At 35.3% G+C, this 16740-nt stretch overlaps 1 long non-coding RNA gene and 1 pseudogene across 1 annotated transcript; one reads left to right on the plus strand and one right to left on the minus strand.

Moving 5' to 3' along the window:
* Nucleotides 1-262: 262 nt before the first annotated feature.
* On the minus strand, nucleotides 263-2463 carry LOC132640752 (uncharacterized). Its single transcript, XR_009582355.1, has 3 exons — nucleotides 2177-2463; nucleotides 1588-1633; nucleotides 263-645 (listed from the first exon to the last, which is right to left on the minus strand). It is a non-coding gene; the product is annotated as an uncharacterized LOC132640752 (long non-coding RNA).
* Nucleotides 2464-12764: 10301 nt separating this feature from the next.
* LOC132639330 (F-box protein At5g07610-like) lies at nucleotides 12765-15375 on the plus strand (annotated as a pseudogene).
* Nucleotides 15376-16740: the final 1365 nt, after the last annotated feature.

Genomic DNA, 16740 nt, shown 5'->3' on the forward strand with positions numbered 1-16740 from the left:
TAAACAAGACTCTACTAGACACGGTCTGTAGACACTCCGAGGAAGGACCGCTCTGATACCACTTCTGTCACGACCCAACCCCGTGGGCCGCGACTGGTGCCCTACTTGGACACCCAGACAGACAAACATATCAAATCGTAACACACTTATCCAAATCTAATCACATACAGATAACGTATTTAGGCACAAATATCACACACTGCCTCAAATTATATCAAACTGTCTTAGACATATTTCAAACACAACCATATGCATATACATATATCAAAAAGCCGGCAAGGCTATCGAATGTATCAAAAGCCGACAAGGCTATCAAATGTATCAAAAGCCGACAAGGCTATCAAATGGCACAACGGCCCAAAACATATACAAATGCACGCCGACAAGGCTGCCATAGCGAATAGGATCATACAAACACATCTGAACAGAAGTAGGCACACACACCCACAAATACGTCTACAGACCTCTAAACAGACCAAACGGATCATATGGCAGAACAGGGCCCCGCCGTACCCCTGAACAAATATATACATATGCATCAAACAAGTATATATACCAAAATGTAGGCTCCGGAATAAGAGGAGCACTCCAAACAGCAGAAGAGGGTGTCCTAAACTGGTGGATCACCAAACCGTGCGTCTGTACCTGCGGGCATGAAACGCAGCCCCTCCCCCCCCGAAGAAAGGGGGTCAGTACGAAATATGTACTGAGTATGCAAAGCAGAAAGTACAGGAACAAATCTGAGGCATAAACGAAATAGTAGTACAGAACATAAGTATAAATCCAACATATCAAAATGTTTACTTTCAAAATATAAGTCATGCATAAGGTACAGAAGAATATGGTCGCCCGCCCGTCGATGGCGCCATAACACAGCATAACACCAGAAGGTTTCAAATCTCCGTATCCCCGTCACATATCACATCACAACATAACGCCATACACAGCATAACACCAAATATATGTGAAACCCGACCCTCTTTTGCGAGTAGCTCGGTGAACCATAAACACAGCATAACTCCGGAGTATATCAAAGCGCGCACGATAACAGAACCGGCCCGGGAACCGGCGAAAGATATAACAGAACGCACGAGCAGAGTCATGAGTAACCATATGCATAAAATCATTATCATAGACTCAAATATAAGTAAATGACCATACTTGAAATTCGAAATGATAATCATACCAAATTCTTTCAAAAGTCGTCTGAATTACATAAAGGAAAGTCGCGGGACACACGGACGGGCATTGACCCGAGTCGGGCCCGCCTATGGAAAATATACTCATTATATGCCATATAAACTTCTACAAAAATATTGAAGCAATCCGAGCCTTTCTGTGAAAGATATGGCGTTCACAAATTACGAAATTCTTTAAAGTAAAACCTTTTTATGCAAAGTTCGGAAAGCGATTATTTCAAAGACATAATGGTTCATATTTCATCAAATCATACATAAGAGTGCCAAGGAATATTTATAAGGCTCATAACATGCTCGGATTTCGAATTTAGAATCTCCTCGAGGCTCGTGATATAGCCTATTGAAAACTAAGGCATGCCAAAAGAAAGAAGGGTTGCGCTTTACATACCTGTTAGCGGCTATTCGTAACTCGTTCGTCTCGTCGCTCTTTTAGCCTATTTATATAAAAGTAACGTTATCGTTAGTAACTATATTTTCTAGTCCACAATTCTATAACCCATTTCTTATTGAACCTATATTCCAGCTTATACATATTCTCGTTTAAGGTTTTCTATTATCTAAAATTTAGCGAAAATCCGGCAGCACTTCCCCTGTATTTTCACCTATCCAAAATTTATAATTAATCTCCGATTATCAAAACAATACCAAAAACAACCTAGTAATATCTCTTAATCCCTTTTCAACTAATTCAAGAACTCAAAATCACTTTCCTCGAGTTCTAGTCAATATCTATGTCGATAAATTTTCCATCGATTCTCTTTATAAACACATGGACATATATAGAGACATCAGGAACGTATTATTCATGCTATTTACCATAATTTCCATCCATAACAACATCTACATAATTCACAAACAGCCCATAAGCCAATAATAATGTCAAATACAATCTACGATATAATTTCCGTATTTCCCATCCCACAATTTAGCTATGACTTCAATGAGTTTGAGTATACTTAGAAGAGGATAATTCTTACCTTATATGCCAAGATATACTCTTCTTCGACATTACTTCGCCTTGAAGAAATTCCAAATTTGCTATCATCCGGAGGAAGCCAATGTTACAATCACGTTACCAACGTTGACATAAATTTTATGTCGCTATTTAGCGCTTCACGATCCCTACTGGAAGGTGAAATCATTAACAATACACTTTATTGCCTATGTATATTTTCCAAGAATGGAACTGCTTCAGTTCCGATTCATTTCCATGAAAAGAGGAACTCATATTCACAATTTCTATGTGAAGCTTTCCAAAGGTACAATGAGATATCATTTAATAAAGGAACGTTAATCCTTTTTCCCACTAAATGATGCCACCGTTACACATAGTAGTGCTTAGTCACCAAATTGTTTTCTCCCACGGTGCCATGTGGAGTGCATCCACTTAATCCTATCCAATTATTATTATTAAATCATTTATCCCACTAAAATCCAATATTTACTCTGTACTCATATAATTAATTTCTTGATCACAAGTCACTTAAATAGAAATCATTTTTAATACACTCCATATTCATTTTCATGGTCATGTGACATAGCAGTAGTCCATAGCCCCTTTTGGTACACACAAAATATTATTTCCAATCACCATCATTCCACTTTCGAGTCCTAAATAATTTTGGGACGTCATTCCTTTTACACATTGATCTCTTGATTCCCATACTTAAATATGACCGAATCCTCGAGGTTCGTATAAATTTGCTCATGTTGGATGGTCAAATTTCCAGGTTCATTATTTGGGATATTATAGCTTGGACCGTATTTCATTCAAATAAATTTTGAACCTCGACGAAACTTATTTTCTTCCATTGGTTTAACTTCAAATCCTTACTATACATGTATACCATCACTTTAATCACCTATAAGCTTGGGGGACAACCTCATGTCCGTTACTAATATCATTTAACTCGCACACTTCCCAACGTATGAAAATACGGGATCTAACAACACGTGCTCTCCTATGTGGCATCTATATTTTTTTTTGAATGACCATGGAATTCTTTTTTAAAAAATATTTATAGGTGTTTGGGAGCACGGTTGATCTTTTCCATACATGGAATTAGCTGCTTACATTCAGTTCACTTATCAAAAAGATGACTTTGACTCAAGCACTATGCCTAATAATTCCCAAGCATTTGAATCGTGGGGTCCACTTCCCCTATATAGTATAAATGAATTGCACAAACCTTAAAGTAGCAACATATCATCAAGTTATATTAATATGAGTCACTTTGATGTTTTACATCAATCCTACACGTGGAATACACCTAATTAAAGTAAGTTTCCTCTCTTGTCTTTTTCGTTTTTTTTTTTAAACGGGTGGGGCCCACTTGTAATAAGTAAATTAATTAATTTTTAATTTACCAATAATCATTACTTAATAATCTAATCATAATTAATTAGCTCCTAGTTTCCAATAATATTTCTACTCTAAATAAATTTACAAACAATTTATGTTCTAATAGAAACCGGAAATTAAAGATTTCTATTTCGTGCCCGAAAATGATCCCGTCTTTAACTTGAGTCGATTCTTTTGCGAATAACTCGACGTATAAAATTACGGGATATAACAATCACAAACTGTTGTTTCCAGATTGACTGAAAAACAAAATAGAGATTTCAATTATTAAGAAGACAAGTATATATATATATGATTTGTTTCGTGTATTTCTTATCATATGAAAGTCTGCTTCTTGCTTCTAATCTTTTTTTTCTTACTTTGTTTTGCATGAATACCGGAGTCGGAGAGTCTTACTTTAAGACTTGACGTCACCCCGCACTGAGTCTCTCTACTAGGACTCGACGCCGCTGCTAAATCCGATCATGTCTCATCTGCATTTCCTTCTGTGTCTCTCGCTCCCCGCATACATCTCAACAAAAAATGAAGTTGGGGGAAATGGAATATCCTGCCATAATTTCCTTCTAACTCCTTATCATAAAGCGATATGCTTGTTGTTTCTTTACATATTATCTAAGCATGAATGTTTGTTGCTTATTGTTGTTAGAGTCCTCTAAAATTCTGAGTCTTCGTGTTCGTTTTAGTTTTGTGCTAAGCTTCCGTTATTCATCTTCGTAGGGAATCACGGAAACACGTAAAGTTTTCATTTATTTAAGTTAGCTAGCATTTACTTAATGAACTTATTTTTTTTTTAAAAGTTAAGTAGAGTATCTGATTTTTGTTTAAAGACCCAGCTTTCTAACAAAATAAAACTTCATCCCATTTTGATTAAGTTTGGCCAGAACCGTCAAGTTTAACCTGGATAAATGACAATAAACCTTGGATTTTACTTTTGAGTTAAAATATGATCTTTCCAGAAATATTATTTCAAAAGGACTAGATTTCAAAGCTTTAAAATTCTAAACTAATGTGATCCTTAATAAATTCTTAGCCAATGATATTTTAGCGAGCCTAGAAATGTTTAAACTTGAAAATATGACTCGAGCTAAGTGACGTCAATTCAGGTTTCTTGGCATTGGGGTAAAACTTTTTTTTGCCAAAACTAAGCCTGCTTTCAAAATCATACATGCTCTTTTGTTAAAATATCATTCCAACTAATTTACACTCTACATTATATTTATAGACAGATTTTTCAACATGTTTTCTTTTCATGAAATGTTCATTTTTTACACTTAGACTAGTTAACTTTAAGTCCGGGCGGATTAACCATTATTAATGGAATTTAGAGGATGCCTAATACCTTCCCTCTAGATTAGTTGAACCCGTACCTAGAATCATTTGGTTTCGTAGACTTTAAAATAAAATCAACTTTAGATGATTACTTTAATTACCTTAGGTGTCCTAATTCACCATAAATAATTAGGTGGCGACTCCTTAAAATAAACATAAACAGGAATCACCAATATGTTGTATTCTACTTTAACCCGGGTTAAAAAGGGGTATGACAGTTAGGACGATTCCTTCATGTTTTCCCCATTAAGGGATTTTGGGTCCATTCATGTCTTGTACCCTGACAAGGTACAAAATGGCTTAGCTGATCGGGCCGAGATCAGACTCCACGTTTCTCCCCGTGGTGGTTCATGTCGGTATTACAGTTACTATCATGTTTTCATTCAGTTACATATTATTTCATCAGTACTCATGTTCATGTTCAGTTTCAGTATTCAGTTTCAGTTTCAACTTCATGCCTATGTACATTCAAAGTACTGACGTCCCCATTTATTGCCTTGGGGGCCTGCATTTCACGATGCAGGTACTGATTTACAGGACGACGCATCTGCTCAGTAGGACAACTCTCGTATCAACTTTTGGGTGAGCCCCATCCTCTTCGGGGTTTAGTCAGTTGTTTATTTCATGTCATTTATGCATTAAAGGTATGCTGGGGGCTTTGTCCCATCAAGTAAGATTTTCAGTCAGACTCATGACAGAGGTTTCATAGACTAGACAAGTCAGTCATGTCAGGTTAGACTTTCAGAGTTGGTTAGCCGGTTTGGCTCTTTTATGATATTATCCGCACTCATGATTTAAACAAGTATTCCCAAATTATATTGTGACTCACTATGTTTTACAAAATCTCATCATGCATTCATGCTATATTTACGCTCATGTATGCCTCATGTTGATTCAGCAAGCCATGTGGTTCGCTCGATCACATGCAGTCAGGCACAGAGTGCCTTGTTACGCCCAAGCCATGGTTCGGGGTGTGACAAAAGAGACTTTTTTCTAGTTGCTTAGGTGATTAACATAGTATTATATGAATGTTTAAGTACTAATCTAGGCTGTGTAATTTGTTGAAAGACTGCCTTAAACCTAGATGTCTATATGAAATGATGATTAGATCATTGTTTAGTTATACCTCCTAATGTAATGATACATGTCTGCGAGGACTAATGACTTAAGCAATCTCTAATGCTGTTGTGTGACCCTGTTTTGAATCATGAATGTGTCTATAACTCTTATTTGTGTAGCTTGTGCTACTGTTTTCATAGATCATGGTGTTGTTGCATGCCAAATGCTGCTCTCATTAGTTGAAGTTTTTTAATTGGGTATTATGATGAGGGACGTTGTTGCTTTTTATACCTCATATACTTCCTATAAATGATTCTGAGTAACGTGTATAAAAACATAATGATGTGAATAACATTTCTGCAGTATGTTTCCTTCCCCTACTTGACTGTTAAACTCATGATCATAATAGTCTACAGATTAGATGACAAACAGGGTTAGTGATAGGATGATAGGGTGAGGTTGATCTTTTTGGTGAAATCTTGATCTGTTTGGTGTTTGTCTGTGAGGTCCTTGTTTTGCTAAAATCACTTTAGTCTAATCCATGTAAAAGTTGGCTTAAAAGAAGATATTGAGACCATACAAGGTTCTGTTAAAAATGGAAGAACTTAAACCCTATCATGAGTGGTCTTCTAAGTTGAAGATAATTTGTAAATGATGAATTGTCTCTACTTTTAATACTAAGTTGATATATTGAAGAAAGAGTACAACTAGAGTGTGAGTAGGTGTGAATCCCAAGTCAAATGACCTAGGGAAGCCTTTTAAAGGCACCTTGAAGCAGGGATTGGGAAGAACCAAGGAAAACTTAGTTCATAGTACCTTTCCCTCAAATAAGAGGTGTCATGACATGCCTTATGGTCTATGGGATATCTATTTACTAGTTTGTTATTCTTATGATTAAAGCATACTAACTAGTATGGATTAGCTCAGTTTAATAAATAAATTTGCTCATATGATAGTACTAGTCAAAGTTATGTAGTTTTAGATGTTATTTCAATATGCATATATAATTATTCCATTTAGTTTAAACATGGTTATGTGTAAGTTGGCAGTTTGTTTAGAAGTGCTTATATGTTAACTTGTTCAGCCTGCTTAGCCTGCACATATTAATGGACTAGATTAATTTTATTACAAATTTAAGCATGATTTATGTCTAACTTAGTTGTAGAGACAGTATGACTTAGCTTATTTAGCTTTCTATCATATTGCTAACATGAATCTAGCTTAACATGTGTTTGTTTTTGGGACATGGCCCTATAGATGATACTGTTAGTCCCTATTATGTCAAATGGTAATCCTGTTTATATGATAAAATATGGAGATGATATTAAAAGATCCAGGTCAATTGCTTAGTTTGTTTGTTGGGTCATATGGTCTATTTACCATGCCCAGGGTGTCAAACTGTGGTCTTATATCTTGATGCCTAGTAAAGACCAATGCAATGTCTATTTGTGTCATTTTCTGTTCATTAAGGGTCCTATAGCTTCACATGTTTAAGTATGGCCTATAAGGAATCATTACCATGTTCTATGTACTAGTATGACCATAAACCTTTTATTTATGACAACATGATTGACACCTTTAAATTCCTTACTTAATCTATGATAGTATAAAGATTAGTGTAAAGTTCATGATATGTTTTGTAGCTTGGTATATAAGGTTGTTCATAGCCCCTGTTTGGGATACACCATGCTTATTTTCCTCTATGATGACTTGTTTGAAACTTGGTCCTAGCCCTATAGATGTTATAGCAAAGACATGATAAAAACAGAACTTTTTTCTTTTAAACCTAAAAAAAACTCCTCCTTTAAAGTTAAAAAGGCTCCTGTTTTGAAACCAAGATTTTGGTATGATCCTATCTCAAGTTGTGAAGCATATGATATGAATTTTGTTAACTGGTCTGGAATTCTAGGTTTTGGAATATATGCAGAAAGGTTAAAGGGTTTCTAAAAAATGTAATTTATGACATCTGTAAGCCTGTTTGGTGATTTGTGAAGTTTGTGATGACTTTTTAGGGTCTTACATTGATAATCATGTTAACTGCATATTATGTGATCACTTTTATGACAAACCTGAGTCTGTTTGTGCCCTTAAGAACATTGTGTAAATGGGAATGATATGGCATGATCCCTTGCTTGACCTATGTGAAAGGATCTGATGTATATGGTTTCCATACTCATGTTAGAAACACTCTGTATGATGTTTGCTTACGTTTGCATGTCAAAAACAAACCTTAGGATTTAAGTACTATTACAAACTATAAGGTACATGGATTAGTGGGAGGTTGGCACTTAAGGATGGATGCAAATAAATGTGACTTACCTAGGACCCAAGGAAAGGGATGAGGACTTGGAGTTTCAAGCAAACTCAGTCTAAATTCCCAATCCTAGGTTGCTGGGGTTCCCTCATTGAAATCCATGCCTCATGGGACCCTCCCAAATAACTTACGGGGTCCCTTGAAGAAAATTTGGACTTAAATAGATAAAAATCTAGTTTAGGGTGTTCTGTTTTGAGCTGATGAACATCTTGAGAATATTTGCTTGTATGTTCTGTCTACTTGGTTTATATTCATGTCTTGAAATGATCATTTTTTTTGCTTATTTAAGTGGATCTGTGTATACTATGTATATCCTGAAATCTGTTTGGTATGTTGCTCATTCTCTGAACCTATTTGACCTTATTTAACTGATAACTGTAAAGCATGCATAGTCTTAGCATATTTTCCTTTAAAATTTGCCTTTGCATAATTGATTTTGTGTGGTATTGAGTGAATATGCTTGTGTATACAAGCTATATTTAGTCTCACATACACTTCAGTGTATATGAGTTGATATATCTAATGTATACATAGTGTATCACTTTTATTATGGGTTGTTGTTAAAATTAGTCCTTATTTAATTTTGGGCTTCCTTGCTTCTCTTCCCTGATTGGGCCTCTGTTTGATTTGCTTCGGTCCATTCTGCCTGTTTTCTGCTTGATGGTTTATTTGGGTTTTGAACTTACTTGCCTGGGCTGATCCGTGACTCGATTCTCTCATCTGTTTTCTATGATGGTCTTGTTTGCTCATTTAAACCTTCTTTAACTTTGCGCTATTAAGCATTTAGATCAGTGATTAATCCTTATCTTTTGCTTGTTCTACGTGATTTTGTCTTAGGCCATTCAGGCCACCTCCTGTATAAACCTGTTGGGCTTGAGACCCAACTAATTTACTTCATCGAGTCTGATTGAGAAAATATAAAGAGAAGCAAATATATTGAAGGCCCAACTAACATAGTAACTGGTAGGCTTAGGTAGGCTCACCAGCCTAAACTCCTCTTTATTTCTTGATTCGTGTGTGTAAAATTGTATTTGTAAAAGAATGCTTGAAATTATTGGAACCCATATGTATGTTAAGACCTAGGAAACACCTAGTAAGTTAGGAAAGTTGCCAAAACAAGTTAATTTTCTAAAAAAAAATGGCCAATAACCATCCTTTAACTTAAATGGTTTAAAACTGTTCTATTCAAAAAAGTGTCACGATTTAAGGAATATAAATAAGTGAAATTTGCCTAAGTACAAATGGTTTTTTCCCAATTCTAAAACGGAAAAGGGTCAAAAATGCCCCTTAACTATTGAAAATGGATCAATTTTACCCTTCGTTTGTAAATGGGGTCAAATATACCCCTGCCGTTAATAAAATGGGTCATATATACCCTTTAAAACTAACAGACCTCCATGTCATAATTTTACCCTTTTTTAATTTATTTATTTGCTGACAGAGGCTGACACTGTGTAATAAAACATACCCCACCTTTTTTCCAAACTTAAATCTTTTTCTTCATCTTTGAAGAATTCTTATCTTTCAATGGTTGGATTTCAGCCTTACTGGGAAACCTCCGTGCACCAAAACAATGTCGTAGATCCATTGTTACCTCCTGAAGCTAAACTTTTCTGAATATTGTATCCATTGAACGGAATACCGGGATGAGAGCGAGAGAGAAATTCAGGAAACAATTTTATATTGAAGTGTAAATATGTGTGAAAATGTTGATTTTGACGGAAAAAATATTTTAGGATCATTTGCTTCCGTATTGAAATTGAAATGATATATACATTAGATTAGAAAGGAAATGAGGATGACTGACATAAGGAGGTGGGTGTTTTAGGAGTAAAGCAAAGCAATATAGTATATTAGAGAAAGAAAGTTGTCAACTTGACCCAGATGAGCTTGGAGTCTATGACTCATTTTTGTTGAAAATGGATTTTCATTATATTTGTTTATAGTTTTATTTTTGCAGTTTATTTTTTCCTCTGAATGAGATGAAAATTTGGAATGCTTGAATTCGATTCTCGGTGGAACGAAAAAAAAAAAAGAGTTCAGTTTGGTTGTGTTTCGTCAAGTTGGAGTAATGTCGATGAATCCACAACTAAATACTGGAAGTAAGAAAATTAGGAGGTGATATTCCAATTAAAGAAATGCTCATTACTTCCTTGACAAAAAAGGATGACGGAAGAGGAGTAGAATAGATTGAAGGACCCAGCAAAGAATTCTTCAAAGACGAAGAAAAAGATTTAAGTTTAGAAAAAAGGTGGGGTATGTTTTATTACACAGTGTCAGCCCCTGTCAGCAAATAAATAAATTAAAAAAGGGTAAAATTATGACATGGAGGTCCGTTAGTTTTAAAGGGTATATATGACCCATTTTATTAACGGCAGGGATATATTTGAACCCATTTACAAACGAAGGGTAAAATTGATCCATTTTTAATAGTTGAGGGGCATTTTTGACCCTTTTCCGATTCTAAAATTGATCCATTTTTAACTGCTGGAACCGTGTTCATGTTAACAAAAAATGGACTTCAAAAATACACTATGAGATTGGTATAAAAATGATTTTATAAAACTGGGCTAAGGATTAAGACACCAATTCGCATATTTAGGCCTTAAAGAATGATGTTGAATCAAAGAGAAAATCCGGACTGTTTTGAGACCTGGACTCTGGTACCGTTTTTTTGAAAAGGATTTTGGGCCTGGAAGCCCAACATAAAAATTGTACCGAAATCAGAAGGACTTGCTGGACTGATTTTTGAGACTAAGTGGGATTCTGGATTTAGAATGGGATTGACTTAACTGAGCTTCAAAGTGAACGATATTGGACATGAACAAACTCTCATTTTTTCCTATATATATGGATATATGTATAAAAAGGAGATATACTCCATATTTTCCTATATATGTATAATAAAATCCATAAGAACTAAACCCAATTTATTAGGACTAGAATAGTAGCGTCTCTACCTGGGAGAAATTCCGGGTGTGTCCTAGTCCGACAATAAAGTGATTTGAACACTTATATGGATTTTTGAAACCCAAAACCCCTTTCCTGAAGGGGAGCTTTTTTTCCAAATTTTTCCTTGAGTTTATGATAAGAATGGATGACATTTTTTGCGCAAAGTTAAATATTTTAGCAAATAAATACATTAATCACACATTGAAGCTCGTATGTTAACCGTATTCTACGAATCCTTAATACTAGGGTGTGTAAAACTTTTCCTAGGAGATCACAGAACCCTTACCTCTAACTTTGGTCCAATAAGACTTTTTCTCTGCTTGAAAAACTCTTTAAACTCGGTTTTCCTAATTTCCTTTAATAAATTAGGTGGCGACTCTAAAAACATTGAAATCCAATTTAGAGCACCAACAACCTCTTAGTAGCTTTTATGCACCCGCGTAAAAGTGAATTATAATAGAAGTATCAAATGAAGTTAAAGATACAAAGTGAATTGCAATTGGAAAGACGTTACTGGCAGTGATGTGTACTGTGACTTTGCTGTGCGTTTTATTTTCGGATCCTAATTATTCCTATTTGTTTTGGACTCAACTATTTTGTCTGGGTTTTTTCCCTACCCCCATAAATAGTGCATAAGACAGGGTTTTCACATAACTTTGGATAACTTGAAACCCTTAGTTCAGAACTTTAGATCTAGAGAGAGCTTGGAGCCGTCGTGTAGGCCGTAGTTACATGGTTTTATTTTCTCTTCTCTGTAATACTTCTTTTTACGTTTTTATTTGGATGATTTGTTGTTTTTCCTCCATGTCTATGCAGAGCTAAATTCTTTAGTTCTAGGGTTTTGACACAAACATGAAAGTTGACGTTTGATTATTGTTTATATCTATTGAATTTCCATCTTTGGGTTGCTTATTTAATCTTGTGCTTAATTGTTTGATTATTTGGTCAATAGTTAAAGACTATATGTGGTGCGTGAGTTGGACTTGAAAGAGGGAGTTCACGTACGTAATAAGAGTAAATAGAGTTTGTTCGATTTAATCATTTCGCTACTAAGGATAGAAATATACGCTTTAGCCTTACTTAGTTGGTTACGAAGAAGTAAATGCGTTCTTGTTACCTCTGGCGACCATAGAAATATAGGCGTTATAGTAGCATCTACCGGCTTGTGAGTAGATCGAAAGAATATCATATAGTTACATTAATCCGTCAACTAGTAACCCAGAAAATAAAATAGGTATAACAATTGGAAGACTCAACTGGATGGTTAGCGGTCATAACCCTAGATTTATCTCTTCTCCGATAAAAATCCGATCTTTCTTGGTTTAAGTTCATTATTTATTTTCTTTTATTTTTAGGTAGTTGATAAATTCTATTTTTGGATTTTATTTCTTGTTTAGATAATTAGTATTAGTTTAATTTAGCTAATAGTTAATCATAAGACCCTGTGGGTAGACTTTAAATCCTATATTACTTGTACGACAGCGTATACTTGCGTGTGCGTTTGGGAGTAATAAGAGTATATAAGAGTGACCAAAGGCCCCTGAAAAACATGGAAAATTATGGCACCAACCAAGGTGAAATGCTTCACATGGTTGGTGGTGAGAAAGGTATGTCTCACTCATGAAGCACTTCAGAAAAATAAAATCCACATAGCATCTAGATGCTCTTTATGTATGGAGGCAGCTGAAACTAACCACCGCCTTTTTCTTCACTGTAAGGTGACATCCCAAATCTGGGCACTTTTCATTTGTCTGGCTAGGGAGGAATGGACAATGCCTGAACATACTACAGATCTACTGAGCTGCTGGATCAGAAGGGGACGGAGCAAGAGTCAAAAAAGGTGGTGGAAAACTGTACCAGCATGCATTTGGTGGAACATATGGAAGGAGAGAAATGAAAGAATTTTTTAGGGTAGATCAAATGGAACTGCATTACCTCTCTATGTTTTTGGTGTAAAGAACACAATGTATAGATAATGAAGTACAAATAGTGGACTTCTTAGGAGCTTTGTAATTTAACTTCTCCTTGTAATCACACTTTTGGAGGTGGCCAGAATACTCTTAATGCTGAGGAATATCCACTTTTGGATGTGGCTGTCAAAAATTTTGTTTTTCTTGAAGTCAATACCTACACATGCTGATTATTAAACAAAAAAAGTAATGAAACTTGCTAAGTTAAGAAATTGGTCATCTGTTCACATCATTGACCTTTTCAATGCATACACAAGTTGCGGTCAACTTAATGAAATGATGAAACTTGCTAAGCAATCTTTACCTATATGTAGATATTAAATATGCCATCATCAGCAACTCTTGCTGAAGCAAAGAAAAAACTACTACTGTCACTAAAAATGCAAGGCATCAAACTCAAGATTCCCAAAATTACAGAGTTAGAGCAGCCATCACCAGCTCAAATTGTCGCTTCAGTCGATGATCTTTTGATTGAATTTTTTTTACGTGTACCTATACGATCACTTCTCCATTTTAAAACAGTATCCAAACGTTGGCTTTCACTCATTACTAATCCACAATTTTTTGTCCTTTGTCACCCAAACACAAATCCTGCAATAGGCCTTTTCTTTCCTTCTGCTTCCGTTTCATCAAAGCCTGAGTTTGATTATGTCCATTTTGATAGCCAAAACCCCACAATCCACCATTTAAGAAACTCAAATTCACTAAGGACCCTTCTGGCATTAGTATTCTGCAATCTTGCAATGGACTATTGTTGTGTTCCAGCTCCCGATATCGTCAGGCTAAAAGAAAATACTAAGTTTACAATCCCACTACAAAACATTACTCCGTACTTCCAAAATCTGTTCTTGGAACTGAAAATTCCAAGATTCATGGTATAAGTTTAGCTTTTGACCCTGCCAAGTCTTCTCAGTAGTCTGTGTTCGTGATTCTGTGTCGTCTCCTCAGTATTATCAGATTGAAATTTACTCATCTGAAACAGGTCGGTCAATTTCGTATATGGTCACTCAACGTCACTCTCCCACTATAACAGTAAAGTTACATTACTAATTTTTGGTCATACTAAAGTAAATAAACTATAACTTTACAATAGGAGTACAAAAGTCGCAAAACTGTTTTCTGTAGTAGATCAAAATAAGTGAACTTTTTTCACTATAATATAAACCATAAACCTTACCTACTATAACAACAAAAATCTTGATCGGTATGTTTGGTCGTTCTAGCGGGTAAAGTTAACTTTACTATTACAGTGGGTGAAAGTTCAGATTCTTTTAATGCATGTGACAGAAAATACATTCTGACTTTACTATTATGGTGGATAAAGTTTATTCACTTCACCGTTTTAACGTATAAAATTCAGTGAATATGACAACAATAGTTCTGTAACTTTATTGTTATAACCACACATAAAATTAACCCCAAACAGGTCCATGGAGACTATCAGGTGGTCCATTTTTTGCTGATGTTAATTTTTACAATGGAGTTTACTGGAACGGATCAATTCACTGGATTAGCACTATGGGTAACTTGACTTCTTTATGTTACAATCTTGATCTTGAGAGCTTAGGGGTTATGCCAATGCCACCTTTTCCAGATGATCAAGAAACAACCATTACCTATTTTGGTGAATCCTGTGACCATTTGCACCATATAAAAAATTCTTTTCCCAGAGTCCAGTTTGATGTATACGAGATGAAAAGGGACTATTCCGAATGGTTTTCTAAGTACAGGGTTGATCTTGAACATCTTGCTACTTCTTTTCCTTGGATGATTAATACTTATCTTGATCTTGATCAAATTGATTATTATAACTTCGCGATATTATCTCTGGTTCGCGGTAGAAGAGAAGAGGATGCATTTTTGGTTCTGGCGATTCCTGCTGATTGTAAGGCCATAAGGTACAATCTTATAAACAAGACTTTTGAGAAGCTCTGTGATGATGAAGGTGCAGATGAACAACTTTGTTTTATTAGGGCAGCTGGTGCTTTTGAGTGTATTGATTCTTTGTGTTGTGTTTGAATCACTTGCTTTTTTTCTTTATGGAATTTCTGGAATATCATCTGATACCAATATGTAAATTGTGTTAGCCAACTTCATTTGGTTTGTATTTCAATACTTCCCTTATAAATTTTCTATAGTGAATTTTTTTATATTTGGTGATCCTGTTAACATGGGTTCTCTTTTTCTTTTTCATAATTTTTTGTTAGTGGCGGATCACAATATTATTTTGGAAATTCTTTTCTTTGCACGGTACAAATGTTTGATTCACTTTCACAGATACTTATTATATAAAATAGAGTTCTCTTCAAACAGTTTCTCCTTTGTAATGAAAATCTAGTTATTTTCAACCTCTAACACGTTGGTGTTGCATCAGAACCCATATTTTATACCATACGATGTGGAATTTAATACTCCATCCGTTCACTTTTACTTGTCACTATACTAAAAATAAATTTTCACTTTTACTTGTCCACTTTAGCATATCAAGAGAAAGACAGGTTTTATTTTTCTTTTTTTACCCTTAACATTAATTACTCATTTTCCAAATCTATTGAGACTATACACCAATTAATATGGGTATTATAGTAAAATTTATACGTCATTTATTAATTTTTAAGAGGTGTGCAAAGTCAAAAGTAGACAAGTAAAAGTGAACGAGGAGTACTATAAATAATTTTCCTTGATCTAAGTTGTTATGACTTCTGTTGCTGGGAGCAATATGGACTCTCTGATGAGAATATTGGAGGTCCCTTTTTGGGGACTGAACTCATCCTTCTCCATTCATTATATATACAAGTCTTTTGATAAACATGAAAGGCAGATCATATGTGAAAAGTATGGCTTCATACAAACATATCAAGATGTCTTATAGTGCTGAAAAATTGAAGGCAGTGATGATCTTTTATCAAAGATTTTACTACTATTCCCAGCAAGACCTCTTTTCAGGTTCAAGCTTGTTTCCAAACGGTGGCTGTCTCTCATCTCCGATTCCCCTTTTTTTTCCCTCTGGAAGCCTGGATCTTTTCCAAGTGCACTCATTCTGCAGTTGTCATCTTTTCACCATGACCATTGTTACATTCCTGATAAAACAAAACCTAAGGCTTCTATTGGATTCTTCGATTTTATCAAAGACGATGCCTTTGATGATGTCGAAGTTTTGAATTCCTGTGGTGGTTTAGCTCTCTGTCGCTGTGTGAACCTAAGACATACGAACCCAACTACCTTCACACGGAACAGATGTCTGATTTATGTCTGTAACATAACTACAAGCAATACGCTACTCTCCCAAGCCCAAATATGTATTCACACCACATGAGTTTGGCCTTTGACCATTCAATATCACCTCATTACAATGTTATAAGTGTTGCACGTGGTCTCCCTATTGAGATATACTCTTGAGAAACCAACTCCTGGAGGCAATCTTGAGCTCCGATTCCAAAACCATTTGAAAGCCATTTGGAGTATGGTGAGGAAGTTTTCTTCAATGGAGCTTTCTTTTGGGACCTCTAGCCTGTTAAATAGCATTTGCTATTTTGATATTGATAGGGATATTAT

This window comes from Lycium barbarum, chromosome 5, assembly GCF_019175385.1.
Source record: "Lycium barbarum isolate Lr01 chromosome 5, ASM1917538v2, whole genome shotgun sequence".
Taxonomy (NCBI): domain Eukaryota; kingdom Viridiplantae; phylum Streptophyta; class Magnoliopsida; order Solanales; family Solanaceae; genus Lycium; species Lycium barbarum.